Raw genomic sequence first — 17705 nt, forward strand, 5'->3', positions numbered from 1 at the left:
GAAGTCGAAAATTGGGTGTCTGATTGGTTTGCTTCAAAAGACAAACATTTCTATTGGCATGGTATCCACAAATTGCCACAAAGGTGGTCAAAATGTATAGAAACAATGGTCAGTACTTTGAATAAAATGTTTTTACTTTTCAATTCAAAATAATGTTTCATTTTCACAACAACAAAAATGCTCATTTCATACCGGTACACCTGGTATACAGATATGGTAATATGTAAATAATAGATTTCAGCTATCAGCCATCCTTTGGAATTTTTATTGGCAGATCTAGATTTCAGCTAGAAACTAGCCATTCTCAATGCACTATCATTTTTTATCAATGCATGTAATGCAAAACTGGTATGCATGTAATGCATGTTGGTCGGGCTTCATCCACAGTTCATTGAATTGAGTATTCAATGAACTGTGGATGAAGCCTGATCAACAGGCAATACATGCATTGATCGAAAATGATAGTGCATACAGAATGGCTAGTTTCTAGCTGAAATCTAGATCTGCCAATAAAAATTCCAAAGGATTATAACTGAAATCTATTATTTACAAATAAAAATAACAATTGCTGCATGCAACAGCCTCTGAATGGAGGGTAACCAGATAAGGTAATTACCTTAACTTTTGGTTTTCACACCTTACAAAGCACAAACTCCCTCCCAGATGTGCACGCAAATGCGCACGCCACACACACGCGCATGAGTGTGCATTCGCATGTGCGCACACACACACACACACACACACAGAAAACGGGAATTATTATGAAAGAGGAAAAGGCAAGATGTGGCAGAAGGTGCATTAATTCTGACAACATTAAGAAAAAAAGAAAGAGGGAGGAGCAGTGGCAAAGTGGAGAACAGTATCACACCTGGAGAGGAGAGGGTAAATTTGAGGAAAAGAAAATGGGAAAAGAATAGGGACTACTGGATGTTTCCACCAGGAAACTGATGGAATGGTAGATATACTGGGGACACATTTCCCACGTTTACCATGTACAGAAACTTATACAGGAGGGGTTAGAGTGGGATTTAAATGTCATAAGCATTAATATTGAAGCAGCTGTAGTTTGTACCCTATTCAGCAATTAGGCACTCATGTTTAATGCAGCAATAGGGTTGTCAAGTTTATGATCAGCAACAGTTTGGCTGTACCTGACACAATTTGATGATACAGTACAGGACTCAAACCATATCACTGTAGCTGTGCTTGTGTACTGTATGCATAGTGTAGCTTGGTATTACCTGCAGTGGGTGCTGAGCTTAAAGGAATAGGGAATCCTTTGCAGTTGCTCACAGAAACCTACACATGGAGTGTCATGTTAAACTGTATATGTGTATTTGTTTACATTTTATTGTTAGTCTCTTAGCTCAGAGGAAGAACATTGTCTGGAAGTTCAGTGACAGTTTCTGTCTTGTTTGTGTGCTTGTGAATTGTTCATTGCCTCAACTACATGCTGAATGTTTACCTTTACTCTTTCCATTATTCCACAAAGGACTTTCCTGAAACCAATTCCCACAAACTATTTGTATTTATTTTGGCGATATATTGTACACATGTGTAAATAACATGATACCAAACATTCTAGGATCTCAGTACTGCAACAGTTTCATATATTGTTAGTATAGTACAAGGCATTGTTATTATGAATAGTATTCCTTTTTAATGTGCAAGCAAATGTGCATGTGTTTGTCTACATTATGTTATCTGCATAAACATGAAAATTTTGATGTTGAGTTAATCTGTGAACAATAAATGTCTATATTTCTTACTATCATTTGTTTAATTGCTTTTCATGAATCTAGCATAAAAATTGTAATCCCTGGCTGCCCACCATTCTGGTCCTGTATAATTATACCATACAAGCCTATGTTGTACTTAACGCTCTCTTTGTGAAAGATAATTTTACTCTATGAAAATAATATCCTGTATCCCATCTCTAAGATCAAGATCATGCTCTCTGGCATCACTGTCTGAAGAAACTAAGCTACTAATGTCTTCCTCCCACCTGAAAGACAATAACTCTATCAGTCTCATTTAACCCCTTTTCCCACCTCTCTCTGTAGCTCTCATAAATCATGAGCCCTGCCTTGCTGATCTACTCCACCTCTCCTGTCTGCAAACACTTCCTCCTAGTTCTTTGAAAGATGACCCTCAAACGCTCTTCTCATATTGCCAGTACTGTAATCTACTTTTCCTTTAAAGCCTTGACCTCTACAGTTCTTTGAAAATGCCTTGCCTTCTTCCTCAAACCCAAGTTTAAGTATGTTGGACTTGTCAGTGGCTTTCATTCAACCTCATATTCCCTTTAGTACAAGCATTTCTTTGTTTTTCTCTTTACTAATCACTATCAACCTAAAGCACATGGAAGGACGATGGTTCAGTCCCGCGTCCGGCTATCCTGATTTAGGTTTTCCATGATTTCCCTAAATCGCTCCAGGCAAATGCCCGGATGGTTCCTTTGAAAGGGGATGGCCGACTTCCTTCCCCATTCTCCCCTAATCCTATGAGACCGATAACCTCGCTGTTTGGTCTCTTCCCCCAAATAACCAACCAACCTAAAGCACACGTTTAACTTTGTTTTAACTAGTTCCAGCTTCCCTGCAGTTATGAGCCCCCCAATCTTACTTTTCCAGTCCATCCAGCCCCTGATAACTTTGAAGGAATTCTGAATTCCATTCATCCAGCTTTCATCCTCAAGCCACTCATTAGTGAATCCAATTTCAGAGCTATGGAATGAATAGCTGTAATGACCTAAAATGCAATCCTGACCTTCTCACACTTCTCACTGAGAAGGGCACTGCCTCTGTGGTTATGAACCATAGTGACTGCATAGCTAAAGGTCTGAGCCAGTTTCCAATACTTTTACTTGACACAGTGATTGCATCCCATGAATCCTAGATGACTTTCAACAGCATCTCAAAACATTATGACTATTACAAATCTTGTCACCTGCATCAGTAACATCATCAAACTGCCAACCACTCCACACTCACCCTGTGCTCCACAAATCCAACTTCACTCCTCATCCAATTGTGATCAGTTACAAAGCTCTTATTGAAATGTCCTCTGCTCAAGATGATGAGCACATCAACCCCATTGTCTGTAGTCTCCATTCCTGCATCATAGAGACTAATCATTTCCTCCACCACCTACCGACCAGAGTGCTCAATTTTCACTGTCGACTGACATCCCCCGCAGCCCTGCTGACATGGACACTATGTTTAAAATGTGATCCCGACACCAAATGCAGAACTAATCAGTGAACCACACTCTGACCCATAATTATCAAACCTTTGGAAGTCAAATCTACAAACAAACAAGCAGGCTGCAACATTTACTTTGATGGTGCACTCTTGAGGAGGATACAGGAAGAAGATAGCCACCAGTGGAGCAGACAAGAGGAGATACTGGAGATCTTAGAAGAAGAACAGAGAGAAGAAGAAAAAGGATTAAGTTAGTCTGGGAGGAGAAGAAGAAAATGCAATCCATGAAGGGGCTACTTGTGGTTGTAAAGGGACACCCTCCTTTAACATTACCTTTTTTCAACAGAAGGTACCAAAAATACTTTCTACCTTTTAAACAGGTTAATAATAGTTTTTCTAAAAGAATTTCATATGCTTTTGTACACAATGTGGTACATTTCATGCTAAAATGTATAAAAACAAATTAATTTATTTTTGTTGTTATAATCAATATGTACTAGCTCTGTATATACAGTTAAAATTACTCTTCTTTCAGAAACATTTGAAATTGCAAAATATCTGGCACACTTAAAGATTCCTATTATTAATTACACAATATGATGGAAATTATTAAATTTATTTCTGGATTCATTTATAAAATAATGACATAAACTCGTGTCAAGAAAATTTGTAAACACTCTGGAATATTGTTAGTACCACAGAATGGATTGGTAGTAGTAGTGGGCATGCCTCTGACATGATCAAACATGTTTTTAATTTTGGCAATAGCAATTTAATTTTTGATTTAAAGGTGGAGGTTGTAAAGATGATGTGATATTGAAAAACGTGAAAAAATAAGAATCAAGATAAAAACAGGTACCTCTTAAGTAGTTATGTCATTTGGAACCTACAGTGTCAAAAATTTTAGCCTCAAGAATCAACCCCTAGATGTGAAGAAATGGAGCCAACTATGAGAAAAGAAAGTAAGTAAAAATGTTATTTGTAAATCTTACTCCTCTCAAAGATTATTAAATGAATTTATTTTAAAGAATGATAATCAAAAACTGATGTGAGGGAAAGTAAGATTACAATTGGTGGCATCATCTGGTGTCAGCTGACTGATATTGAAGTTTTGTCTGCTGCAGAAGAAGAAGGGACAGTGATTTGTGTCTTTTGCAGTTCATATATAAATGGATTTCAGATCACTTGAAGAAAGAAGACCAAGAGCTGACACAAAGTCATACCAACAGTGACGAGATACTACGAACAATGCCGGACTGGATCAATTGAAGGAGAACCGATAGAGGTACTGAAGGTACCCTCCGCCACACACCGTCAGGTGGCTTGCGGAGTATGGATGTAGATGTAGATGTAAAGAGGACTTTACAACTATGATGAGGGATATCAAAAAGGAAATATAAGTACAAACTATTTGTGAAATTAATTTTTTGTGGACTTGTGTGATTGTTAACATAATGAATATAAATGAGGGTAGTAGTGATGTAGAAGTGAAAACTGTTGGACACAGTCAGGACATGTTTGAGCCGAGTGAAACTGCAGTCAGCAAAGAAACAGTAAAAACCGGTATTTTACAATTAATTTTGGCAAAAGTAGAGGAAATGAAGATGGATAACAATAGAAAATTTAGTGCAGTTAATGAATAGTTAACTGAAAAATTTACTTCTCTACAAGGACAATTAAATGACTTGAAAACTGAAAACAATAGTAAAATGGACAAGGTACCACACCATATAGACCAACTTAATAATCAGGCTTCAGAACTAAACAATGGGTTGTCTGAGGGGTTACAAAATTTGAACAAAAAAGTCGATGTCTTAGAAAGTAAATTTATTGTTTTGGAAAATGAGTTTATTGCCAAATCTTCAAGACAGACGAAGAATGTTAATGACGTCAGATGACGTCAGAGTTGAGCAGAAGGCCATAGCATTAGTAGTTTAGATCAAAAATTTTAAATGCTGAAAATAATATGCAAACTAATGTAAATGTTTTAGATGAAAAAATTTCAGCTGCTTGGGAAAATTGCATTAACAAAAATCTATATTCAAACAATGGTATTGCATGGTCCAACATTCGTATCAATAGTTTTCCATCAGACAATTTACATCCAGTGGTTTTTCTGTGCCACTGTAGTGATAGTTTTGTGTCAGGTATGAGTGACAATCAAAAAATTAAATTTGTGAAAAGATGTCTTGAAAGTGAAGCTCTGTCTTGGGTATATTTGAATTCAAGTCAGTGGGAAACACATTAATGTTCTAAAAAAAGGGCTTTTTTTTTAAATAAATTTTGGTTGGAAGCTAAACAGGAGAGAATTAAAAGTGAATTTCTGAATGGTCCTAATTATAGGAATCGGGACAGCACTCTGAAAGAGTTTTGTAAGAATCAACTTAAGAAATTAAAACACCTTGACAAACTATCTGATGAAATGATATCAATTGATGCACTTAAAAGGAGATGACCAGAAAGGTTGCAGTGGTACTTAGTATATGGACCTTACAATTGCCTTGAGCAGTTTTTATGATATGTTGACAGGCTGGATAGGAAGTAGAAAGAAGGATGTACAATACTAATCAAAATGATAGAGATCCCAATTGTTATAAGTAGAGAAACAGCTGTTTGGGAAAACTGTATTAACAAAAATCTATATTCAAACAATGGTATTGCATGGTCCAACATTCCTATCAATAGTTTTCCAACAGACAATTTACATCCAGTGGTTTTTCTGCGCCACTGTAGAGATAGTTTTGTGTCAGGTACGAGTGACAATCAAAAAATCAAAACGTTAATAGAGACAGAAATGAACACCAGCATAACAGGAATAAAGAGGAGAAAGATGGGCAGTTTAATAGAAAAAAAAACCATCATAGAGGTAACTACTTGCAAAATGGTAGCCCGCCTCAATGAAGGTCCACAGTTTCGAGGTGAGGAAGCACAATAACCATAGGACCCCCAATTTACCCTTGCAGTTAGACAATAATAACAGTGTTAATAAAGTGGCACAGGTATCTGAAATTGAACAGCATGAATATCAGATTTCTCATTTATGTTTTATCAAAAGTTTTGGGATACTATGTTTAATTATGGTGATGTAGGTACTAATCACAAACCAGAATGTGAAAGTAATGAGACTTTTGATGTAGTATGTACTAATGATTTCTTCTCTTGGTCAGAAAAAATGCTATTGATGTATGTAAATCAGGTGATTACTATAATGGATCTGAATTAGGTGGTATTTTTTATGTATATGTAAATGAGAGATGTGATATAATGGAGACTGGTAAGTCTGAGACTAGTAACTTATTGCGAATGAATGTAGGTGAGGTAAGTGACTTTGATGAAGATGAGACTTGTGTTGCTAATCATGTCATTGATGAAGTAATTTTGGAAGAATATGATGAGAATAATAATGATGATGATGATGATGATGATGATGAGCATCAAGTATTTGTGAAGTGTAAGAATAATGAAGTTTCAGAGTTATTTATGAATGATGTTGACAATACAGATAAGGTGAGTGATTTATGTGATGATGTAAGTGAGAGTTAAAGTATACCAGTCCAGTCAAAGCAGTTTTTGATTAATGTCATGCAGAATAATGATCCAGACTGTAAAGGTGAGTCATCTGTAAGCCTAGATAATAAAGGTGAACATTTTTTGAAGTCTGTTTGAGACTAGATTGATGATAACATAGATAAATATGCATTCTGGAATAAATTAGCTGTGGTTAGTCAAAATTTGTATCCAGATTGGTGGAATAAAGTGAAGGAAGATCTAAGTAGGAAGAGTAACTTTGACAGTAATATATTTTGTGTTCCTTCCGTAATAAGTGATGTTAGTTGTGCTATGGCTTCCATTCATGGTGTTCAATCTTTACCTGACAACTTGAGTAACAAAAGTAATGCTGTGATACCAGTAAAGTTGATAAAAATCCCTAAAAGTAGTGTGAATGTAGCATTTGATGAAATTGAAAGTGATATTTTACATCAATTGTCTAATAACAGACATGTTGATCCAGATCTTGGGTGTCCTTATATTAAGATTTTGATTGATCAATGGGAAAGTAACCGATTGATACAGGTAGCCTGATTTGTGGTGTATCAGAAAAATTTAGAGACAATATCCAGTATAGTAAGAATTGTGTGGAAATGTCCATTGTAGGTGTAAAGATAAGAAGAGCTACTGGTAAGCAAAACAAGTATGTAAAATGTCAAGTACTGTTAACGTTTAGTATAGAGGACAAGACAGTTGAACATGGATGCACAATTCCACCCAGTCTAGAAGAAAATATACACTATGTATGTAGATTCATAAGAGCATATAATTGTGTTTTGATTGTCATGAATTTAGTATGTAAGGTGATGTGATATCTAGAGTTCTATTGACTCAAGAGTTCTATTGACTCAAGTTAAATGTATTTGGAGATTCATAAGACCATGCAATTGTGTTTTGTGTATCAGGAATGCAGTATGTAAGATGATGTGATTTCTAAAGTTTTGTGTTATCTATTGACTGGGCTAAAATCTATGATACACTATATAATTATGTTTTGTAATAGATTTGTGCTTATAATTTGATACATACATGCCATGAGACTAAATGAGTAGATCCTTTTACCATTTTAAATGGGACAATAGTATCTTAGTATATCTGCGTGTATCACCTTATTAGTTTTTTTTTTTTTCATTGCATTTCACTCAGTTCATTAAAGTTTCATACATGAACACTTTTTAATCTCATCTGACATAAATCATACATAACTGCTTTCATAATATAAACAGGGAGAGCATATGCCGTTGGACCAGTCGACTTACAAGAGATCATAGGTGCTGGTTAATGTACTCTAGCATCTGTTAACTACATCAGTGTTGTGACTGAAATCTCTAAATTGTTAGTCAAGACTGCCAAAGACAGTGTTATTTCACATAAATGTATGTCTTTTCAAGTAGGGGGTTGACATCTCAATACATTATGTAACTTGATATCAGTATGTATTTTTTTATCAATTGTAAATGAATGTTCTAGGTCTATATGTATGTAGGTTAGTTTGTATGGGCACATAGCAAATAGTGTGGAAGACATTTAGTAGTACAGACAATATAACAAGATGTAAACATGTCTGCTTTCATACACTGATTTTGGTCCTCAGGCTACTGGATTATGTCATCATTCAAAGGTAATTATGACTCTGTTTACTTGTATTTATCCTGAGTACTGCAATATTGTATCTGATTAGAACTTGGGTTGTGGGCAAACTCATGCTTAACTCTGTTTTGGGTACCCTTGGTCATTATGACTGTGTGTGTGTGTGTGTGTGTGTGTGTGTGTGTGTGTGTGTGTGTGTGTGTGTGTTTGTTCAAGGAGAGTGTACAACTATTGACTGAGGCTAGATGCTTCTTATAATTACTCTTTACATATGATTGAACTTATTGATATGATTATGAACTTTATTCATTTTGTTGTGTCGAAACATTTTTTGCTGGTTTGAACCAGGTGTCATTTGGATCAAGGGGTTGGTCCACACATTGTAAGCTTAGACCCTAATATTTTTTCGTTATTTTGTCCTTTCATGAGTCAACATCTCATTAAATACTCTGGTTTATGTGGCTAACTGACTCTGTGCTATATTCCTACTTATAATTGAGTATATTCTTCTGGTCTGTACCCATCGTTGTGAGTTTTTTCAGCTGCCTCACTTGTTGTACACTTAGGCTCTGAATTTTTTTCTCTTCACTATTGAAGATTTTGAAGGTGTGATTCTATAGATGTAAACTTGCAATTTGTAATTCTAGTAATATACCTTGTCTCTGTATTTATTTCTACTGTTTAGTGTTGCAATGTTGTTGTAAGATTACATGGTCATACAGAGGGTGTAACAGAAGAAGAAGAAGAAAATGGTATTGACCTATGACAGTGACTTAGTGGGGCCTACAGAGGAATCAATGGATCAGATTTATTGATGGTATCCTCTTGACCTGGATCAATGGCAAGGATAGCCTTTACCCTCTCTCCTCCAGAACCTCAACACCTACTTTACATTAGTTGCTCCTTCTCAACAACAAGCTAACTTTCTCTCTGATGATTGCATAAGAACCTCCATCCACATAAAACATACCAGTTATCAATAACACTTCCATTTTGATAATCACTTATTTTATATGAAAAGCTCCCCCTCCTTGGCACTTGTGAGCACCGTGTCTGCTGTGGGAAACTGGAATTTGGCAAATATGCTGGTAACTTTGTTAGACTATCTGCAAATAGACAATATATTGACCCAGTAGTTTTCAAGAAACTATTTCCCACACCATTTCTAAGAAACAATGGGCTCTCATTAAACTTTGACAAAACACAGTATATACAGTTCCACACAGTAAATGGAATGACAACATTAATAATTACAGACTTCGATCAGAAATCGGTAGCTAAGGTAGAATATTCAAAATTTCTAGGTGTATGCATTGATGAGGGGTTGAACTGGAAAAAACACACTGAGGATCTGCTGAAACATTTGAGTTCGGCTACTTATGCTATTAGGGTCATTGCAAATTTTGGCAATATACATCTGAGTAAATTAGCTTACCATGCCTATTTTCATTCTCTGCTTTCATATGGCATCATATTCTGGGGTAACTCATCATTGAGTAAAAGAGTGTTCATTGCACAAAAGCGTGTAATCAGAATAATTGCTGGAGCTCATCCAAGATCATCCTGCAGACACTTATTTAAAGAGCTAGAAATCTTCACTGTAGCCTCACAATATATATATTCTCTTACGAAATTTGTTATTAACAAACCGAACGAATTCAAAAGTAATAGCAGTGTACATGGCTACAACACTAGGAGAAAGGATGATCTTCACTACTTAAGGTTAAATCTAACTTTGGCTCAGAAGGGGGTAAATTATGCTGCCACAAAAGTCTTTGGTCTCTTACCTAATAGCATCAAAAGTCTGACAGATAGCCATGTCTAATGTAATATCTTGTATAGACACCTTTTATTAACCTGACACGTTCCACATCATTACGAAGTGTCGTATTCATGATCTATGGAGCAAGTACTAATCTAATCTAATCTTCATCTTCGACATGCCAGTGTAGAAGACGTCACAAATTGATCTAAGTAAAAAATCATTGCAATTTACATGTTCATTTACATATAAAGAGTGAACATTAATAAAATTAACAAACTGCAAGAATGGATTCCTGACTGGAAATGGAAGAGGAAAGGTCCTATGAATATGTGTCCAGAAATTCATCATTGCCACAGTAGGTGGTGCTGATGATTGAAAGTTCCTCTGACCACATGCCATGTGTTCTTTGGGTGACTGACACAGTGTTCAGCCAAACAGATGGAAATGGTTGAGGGAAAGCATGGCTATACTAAAAAAAGTATGCTCACAGACACCAATTACATCACAAAACATTTCAAGCCCTTTTTTGGTGTTTGCATGGTCATGGGTGCTTTCAGACAGACACGTTTGCCGGGAGGTGGCAGCCTGTGTGCACAGGTTCTGCCTCTCAACCATTTCCCACCTACTTGGCCATACTCCAACACCATCTCAGCACTTTTCCCAGTGTGAAAACTGAACCATTCTGCTGCTTATAGTATGCTGCACAATCACACAGCCTACAACACACAAGGACCACAAGCACATGGTCAGAGGAACCTTCATTTGTCAGTGCCATCTACCATGGTAATGATGCAGTTCCAGACACATGTTCACAGGACCTTTTCCCTCCATTTCCAGTCAGGAATCTGTCCCTGCAGTTTTATTAATGTTCACCCTGTATAAGCAGACTTTCAAATTTCTCTTTGTGTGAGTTTGTGTGTGCAAGATATATCTGATTCAAAATTTTAGAGTCCACCATTCTACAATTCACGTCATTTGCACATTATTTTATTTGATTATTTCAGTACTCATGAGTATCATCATATATTGCATGTTTCTCAAGGTCTGTGAGTGCCATGATAATGTGTTGCTATACTGTCAATTGTAAACTTCACTTGCACTATTTAGAAATTTCTGACTGTAGAATACTCATTCAAAACCAGTTGTTCTCTAATTTAATTATATATTTACAGGAAAAGATGTATGTTTCTGAGAATTTATGGATGCTCGCATGCATATAATTATGAGAATTTTCGTAAGTTATGAGTGTTATGCAAAAATGTATTTCATAGAAAATTAGTGTTTTTGATATACTGTTACTATAAATAAATAACATAATGTGTCACATTAGTTTTCTATTTTAACAGGAGCATAGACTGTATTGTCAGTATTTATTACATCTTTTTTTCAAATTTGTTAATGACCATAGCCTGAAACCTGTTTCACAGAAATAGTATGACTTGTTCCAAGTTTCTCTGTTGTCATTACAGATATGCCATTTTGACTGTTAATCACTTCAGTTCAAAATGGCTACTGGAAATATTTGTAGTGCACCAGACCCACAAATTAAAAGAGAATAAGCATGCTTGGTCTACATTTATTTATTTTCTGTTCTCCAAATTAATGCACAAAACACCATCCAGCTCCAATGGGCATGCTGCTCTTAGGAGTAGGACAAGCTAGCTGCTGTCCATAATCAGCTTGAAGTCACATTGACTGCTGTCAATGTATTATCTGCAGGAAGTGACAGTGATTGTCATATTAATGGCAGGCCTAGTTGATATGTACAGGGGAATCAGATACCACAGAGAACTCATCATATTTCAACCAACACATTTGACATGCTGTCTTCTGAGACTCACTTCATCTCTTGCAACATGCTGTGTCCTGTATAAAGGGAAGATGAACACAAAAGAGTGAGCACCTACTAATCATCAGCAGTTTAAGTGGAGTTGAGAACTATAAGGTCCTCCCAAATAGGTCAGATGTACAGTCAGCTATCCAGGTAGACTATGTGACTCTCCATCAAGTACACATAACAAGATCTGTAGGAGACCCAGAAGTACCAGTGCAAGATCCAAAGAAATACCCCCGCAGGTGAGAGTATTAAAATTCTAGTAGTCAACTATAGAAGCATTCACAACAAAGTGCTAGAGTTTGAAGAGTTCCTAGAAAGCTGTGAAGCTCACCTAATACTGTATACAACAAGCTGGTTTAACCCCAAAGTCATCAGCAGTGAGATCTTTTGGGAAAATTTAAGCATTATTGAAAGGACAGGCTAATGAGAAATAGAGGTGGTATATTTGTTGCAGTAGAGAAGATACTCAAGTCCACAGAGATAGAAATTGAAGCTGCATGTGCGAGTGTTTGGGCAAGACTCAGTATCAGGGATAGGCATAAAATTATAACTGTATCCTTTTATCAATCATCAGAGATTGAGTGTCATGGTGGTGAAATGCTGTTATCCATAATTCATATCTAGTCACACAAAAAGATACAAGTGAATTAAATGCAGAAAAAGACAAAGTGAATATTTTCAGACAAAGAAAGCAAAATAGCCATGAGATCTTTAAACAAGGGTACAAGCAATAGACATATATCTCTACTGACAGGCATGAAAGAGGAGTTACAGAAATTATGAAAAATAATCACCCAGACCTTAATGTAACAGGCATTATCAAGCCAGGCATGCCACTACACAAAGTTTTGAAAAGCTTCAATAACTTACTGACAAATGATAACAGTTGCATTGCAATTGAAGGCACAAACGATGTTTATTGCAGCAAAATTTCATATGCAATGAGACTCCTGAAGGAATCAATCAAAAGAATGCCTCAAATGCATTTCTACATTGTCAGTATTCCATGGAGGCATTACCTGATAGAGAACTCATGGTAAACATTGGAATAGTGATGGCAAACAGGGTATTTAAGAAAATCTGTTGAGGTTGCCTGAATGTGACATTTATAGAGATAAACATCGAGAACCAGGAGCACTTTACAGGATGCTATCTCACAGAATCGGGTGTACTCCCGGTGGTCCGTGTCTTCCAACACGATATTTCAACATCATAACTCAGCGTCTTTATCAGGTGTTCCCTGAGACTGGTTGATGAGCTGATCTAGTCCCATATTTATGCCTGGGTGGTGTGTGGCGCTCCCTATGCCGTCCGCACCCACTGTGGCCATTTTTGGCGGTGGTATCAGTCTCTACATGCTCCATCTTCAGTCTGTGCCTGTTGCGGATCTCTTCTGAGGTAGCGGTCATCCCAAGGTGTTCCCTATTGGGTCCATCTCTTCCCAGAATGAACTACAGACGTCCAAGTGCATAAGTAACAGAACAGAATGGCATACACGATACCAAGCAGCAGCAAGCTCCTTGGAGGATGGCCATCATAATATGAAGCTCCAACAGCTGCCTGATGCCACAGGAAGCGCACCTCACAGGCGCATACTGGGTTCAGAGGGCAGTCTCAGGGAACAAGTGATGAAGACTCCGAGTTACAACGTCAAAATATCGTGTTGGGAAGACATAGACCACATAGACATACACCCAATTCAATGAGATGACAACAAATCACCATGAAAGTCTTAGAAACTATACTTTACATAATGCTGTCTCCACATAAACACAAGAAAAAAATTATGACTCCCAAATTTTTAAAATCTTTAACAAGTCATTTGTAGGGCAAGGGGATTCCAATCCCAGTTCTACCAAAACAAGAGTCATCTGCAACAGTAGAATCACCATTATCAGTGGCTGTCATTACCAGAAACAGCAGCAAAACAACAACAATAACAAGCAGCAGCACCAGAATCACCACCATCAGTAGATCTGTCATCAGCTGCAGCAACAGCGTCTAGTCCAGGAGAAGCAATTAGACAAGTCTCAATCAGAAGAAGAGTGACATGACCATCACACTTGAAGGATTTTTTTCTGCCAAGCAGTCTGAAGGAGACACCAAAGTGAGCAACTCACCAAATCTAGATGTCAATCCCTTAACTTTGCTGTATCAAAATGTGCAAGTATTAGGCAACCAAATGTGAAACTGTAATGTTGAGGACATTTCTGTGTTGGGTATTCATGAAAACTCAATATGAGACACACAGATTTGTGCAGAAAAAATACTCTACTTTGACCTGATAAGCACCTTTTGCAGAGAAACTTATAAATGTGGAGGTGTATGCACCTACATGTTAAATCTAAAGAGGTAAAACTTAGCAAGGTGCAGTGTGCATTAAAAAATGAATATTGCATATGTTAATTGACAAACTGTCAAACTATTATTGCTTGCATCTGCAGGTCCCCATCAGATGACTTTACCTTATTCTTAGATCATATAGATCATCTTTCAAATGAATTGACAAGTAGGTCAGAATGCATAATAGTGCTTGGTGACTTTACCATTAATTTTAACAAAAGCAATGGGGTGAAAAGCTGAAATTATTAAATCTGTTTAGCTCATATGGCTTGTAGCCAATGGTGCAGGAAATTGCAAGATATGGAGATGAGTCTGAAACAACATTTGATCAGATATTTACCAACAACAAGACTGTGAGTATAATAATGATGTAACAGATATTTACTTTTCTGACAACATGGCTTTATAAATGATGATACAGAGTGGGAACAATAAGGACTATACAGTCACTGAAAAATATCTACAGACAATACTTACTAATGATAACAACATAAGAGCTTTTAATAGTGTGCTAAAATGGGTGCACTGGGACAGAGAACAAACTGATGATGCAGACAAGAAGTATGAAACATTTTTCACTGATTATAATTATTGCTATGATATGGTATCCTCATTCAAATTAATTCAAGTCAAATAGAAGTCAAACACATGGGTAACACAAGGATTTTGATCCCTTGTGTCAGTGATCATTGTTAGAAACTTAAGCACACATGCCAAAATGAACACAGCAGCAAAAACATACTACAGAAAATACCAATGGGTCTGTAGCAATATTTTACAAGCAGTAAAAAGGCTAAGCAATGATTCATTTGTGAAAAGAGGAAGCAATAAATCAAAATTGATTTGGAAGGTTATAAACAATAACAAAAAAAAAAAAATGCAAAACTAAAACCGATCACTTCAAAATCAAAAGTGAGGGTAAAGTGATAGAAGATGCTGTGATGCACCGCCAGGTACTGAATTACTTTGAGGAAAACAACTTATTCCAAAACACACAGCACGGATTCCGCAAAGGGAGATCAACAGTGACAGCCACACTGGACTTATTAAAAACAATTCGACAGAGTTTTGAAGAGAGAGAGAGTGTGGCACTGACACTCTGTGACCTCAGCAAAGCCTTTGACTGCATCTCACACACAACACTAACAGCCAAGTTAAGATGCTATGGTGTAGGAGGTGTTGTTCTATCAACACTCCAATCTTATTTGGAAAACCTAAAGCAGGTAGTATCAGTGCATGGAGCAACTTCTCTTGAAGAAAAACTGGAACATGGAGTGCCCCAAGGATCAGTCTTAGGACCTCTCCTATTCCTCATATATGTCAATGATATGAGCTGTAATAGTCAAATGTTGCAGTTTGCAGATGACACTACCCTTTTTGCCAAAGGACATACAGCCGCAGAAGCTCTTGGTGCATCAAATTTGATGTTTGAAGAAATAAAAGAATGGTTCGTAATAAACAAAATGAAGATCAATGAAGAAAAAACCCAACATTTGATATGCAGTCTAACCAACATTGAAGACCAAGAAAACATGGAGACTGTTAGACTACTGGGCTTCAAGATTGACAGCAAACTCTCCATGAATGATCACACTGCATATGTATGCACCAAACTGTCTCGTGTGATATACCTCCTGAGGAAGCTGAAGAGGGTAATAACTGACCAGTTTCTCACAATGGTCTACCATGCACTCTTCCACAGCCACATTAGCTATGGACTAAAATATAAGAAACTTTATTGTTAACACATGAATAAAGACACTGAATTGAATTTAACTGAATCACCTCGAGAGAAAGCCTCTGCTCATACATAAGTTCCCCAATCATACTGTAATCACTGAAGGAGATTTTAAGCATGCAACTGTCAATCAGGATAATTACAGTTTTGTTTGTGATGGGTGTAAAAAGACATCCAGTGAAACATTACTAAATGCCTTCTCTGAAAATTATCTAGAATGGATTGTTCAGAATCCCATTCATGATGGAAAAATATTCAGTTAACAGACCTCACCTTTTTGAGGAAGTCCATATTGAAATTGGTATCAGTGACTATGAGCCAGTTGTTACAACAATTATTACCAAACAACTAAAACAAGCAGAAAGATTTATGTGCTTTTGTAAACTAGGTAGAGAAGGAGTAGTACTATATCTCAAGGAGGAACCTGAAACTTTCAGCTCAGGAGAGGAGCATTTAGAGGAACTATGGCTTTTGTTTAAAAGAATAGTTGACCATGCACTGCACAGTAAAATAGTTCATGATAGGAGGGAGTCTCCATGGTGTTATTCATGGCAAAGAAACTTTTAAAGAAAGAGGGACTACTGCATAATAGGTGTAAAACAAAGCATAGGGTAATAGACAGAGAGATGTTCGAGGAAACTTGTTTGATTGTTGAGAGAGCAATGGGTGAAACCTACAGGGACTACTACAGCAGAATATTGTTGATAGATCTTTGACAAAACCCAAAAAAAATTGTGGTCATGTGTAAAGGCTGTTAGTGGCATCCAAGTTAGTATCCACTCACTCACAGATGAAACAGGAACTAAAATTGTGGGTAGCAAAGAAAAAGTAGAAATGCGTAAATCCATTTTCAAATGTATCATTACAAATAAAAACATGGGCAAATTGAGCAAATTTAATTCTTGTATGACTCAAAAGATGAGTGAAATAGATATTATTGTCAGTGGCACTGAGAAACAGCTAAAATTAATAAAACAGAACACATCTCCATGGCCTGATGGAATCCCTGTCAGATACTTTACTGAACTTGCAGTGGAGTTAGCCCTTCTTTTAACTATAATCTACTGCAGATCCCTCTTACAAAAGACTGCCCAGTAGCTGGAAGAAAGCACAGGTCACACCTGTCTACAAGAAGGATAGCAAAAGTGATCCGCACAACTACCATGTAATATCTTGCGATCAGTTTGTTGTAGAATCTTACAACATATTCTGAGCTCAAACATAATGTGGTATTTCAAAAGAATGACCTCCTTGATGTCAGCCAGTATTAATTTCAAAAACATGAATCATGTGAAACCTAACTTGCACATTTCTCACATGACATCCTGAAAGCCATGGATCAAGGAAGTCAAACAATATTTTTTGATTACCATGAAGCACTTGACTCTGGCCCACTTACTTTCTATCAAAATTATGATCAAATAGTATAGTGAGCAAAACTTGTGATTGGACTCAGAATTTTTTGGTAGGGAGAATGCAGCAAGTTATCATGCATAGAGAATCCTTGTCAGATGTAGAACCAACTTTGAGTGTGCCCCAGGGCGATGTGTTGTGACGCTTGCTGTTCATGTTGCATATTCATGACCTGGCAGACAATATTAATAGTAACCTCAGACTTTTTGCAGATGATGAAGTTATCTGTTATGAAATGCTGCCTGAAATAAGTTGCACAAATATTCA

The 17705-nt window shown here is 36.8% G+C and overlaps 1 protein-coding gene across 1 annotated transcript in view; it reads right to left on the minus strand.

Moving 5' to 3' along the window:
- Positions 1 to 17705, minus strand: part of LOC126100453 (transmembrane protein 145-like) — a 146766-nt gene that overhangs the window by 65786 nt on the left and 63275 nt on the right. The window lies entirely within an intron of this gene.

Source organism: Schistocerca cancellata, chromosome 9, assembly GCF_023864275.1.
Source record: "Schistocerca cancellata isolate TAMUIC-IGC-003103 chromosome 9, iqSchCanc2.1, whole genome shotgun sequence".
Lineage (NCBI taxonomy): Eukaryota > Metazoa > Arthropoda > Insecta > Orthoptera > Acrididae > Schistocerca > Schistocerca cancellata.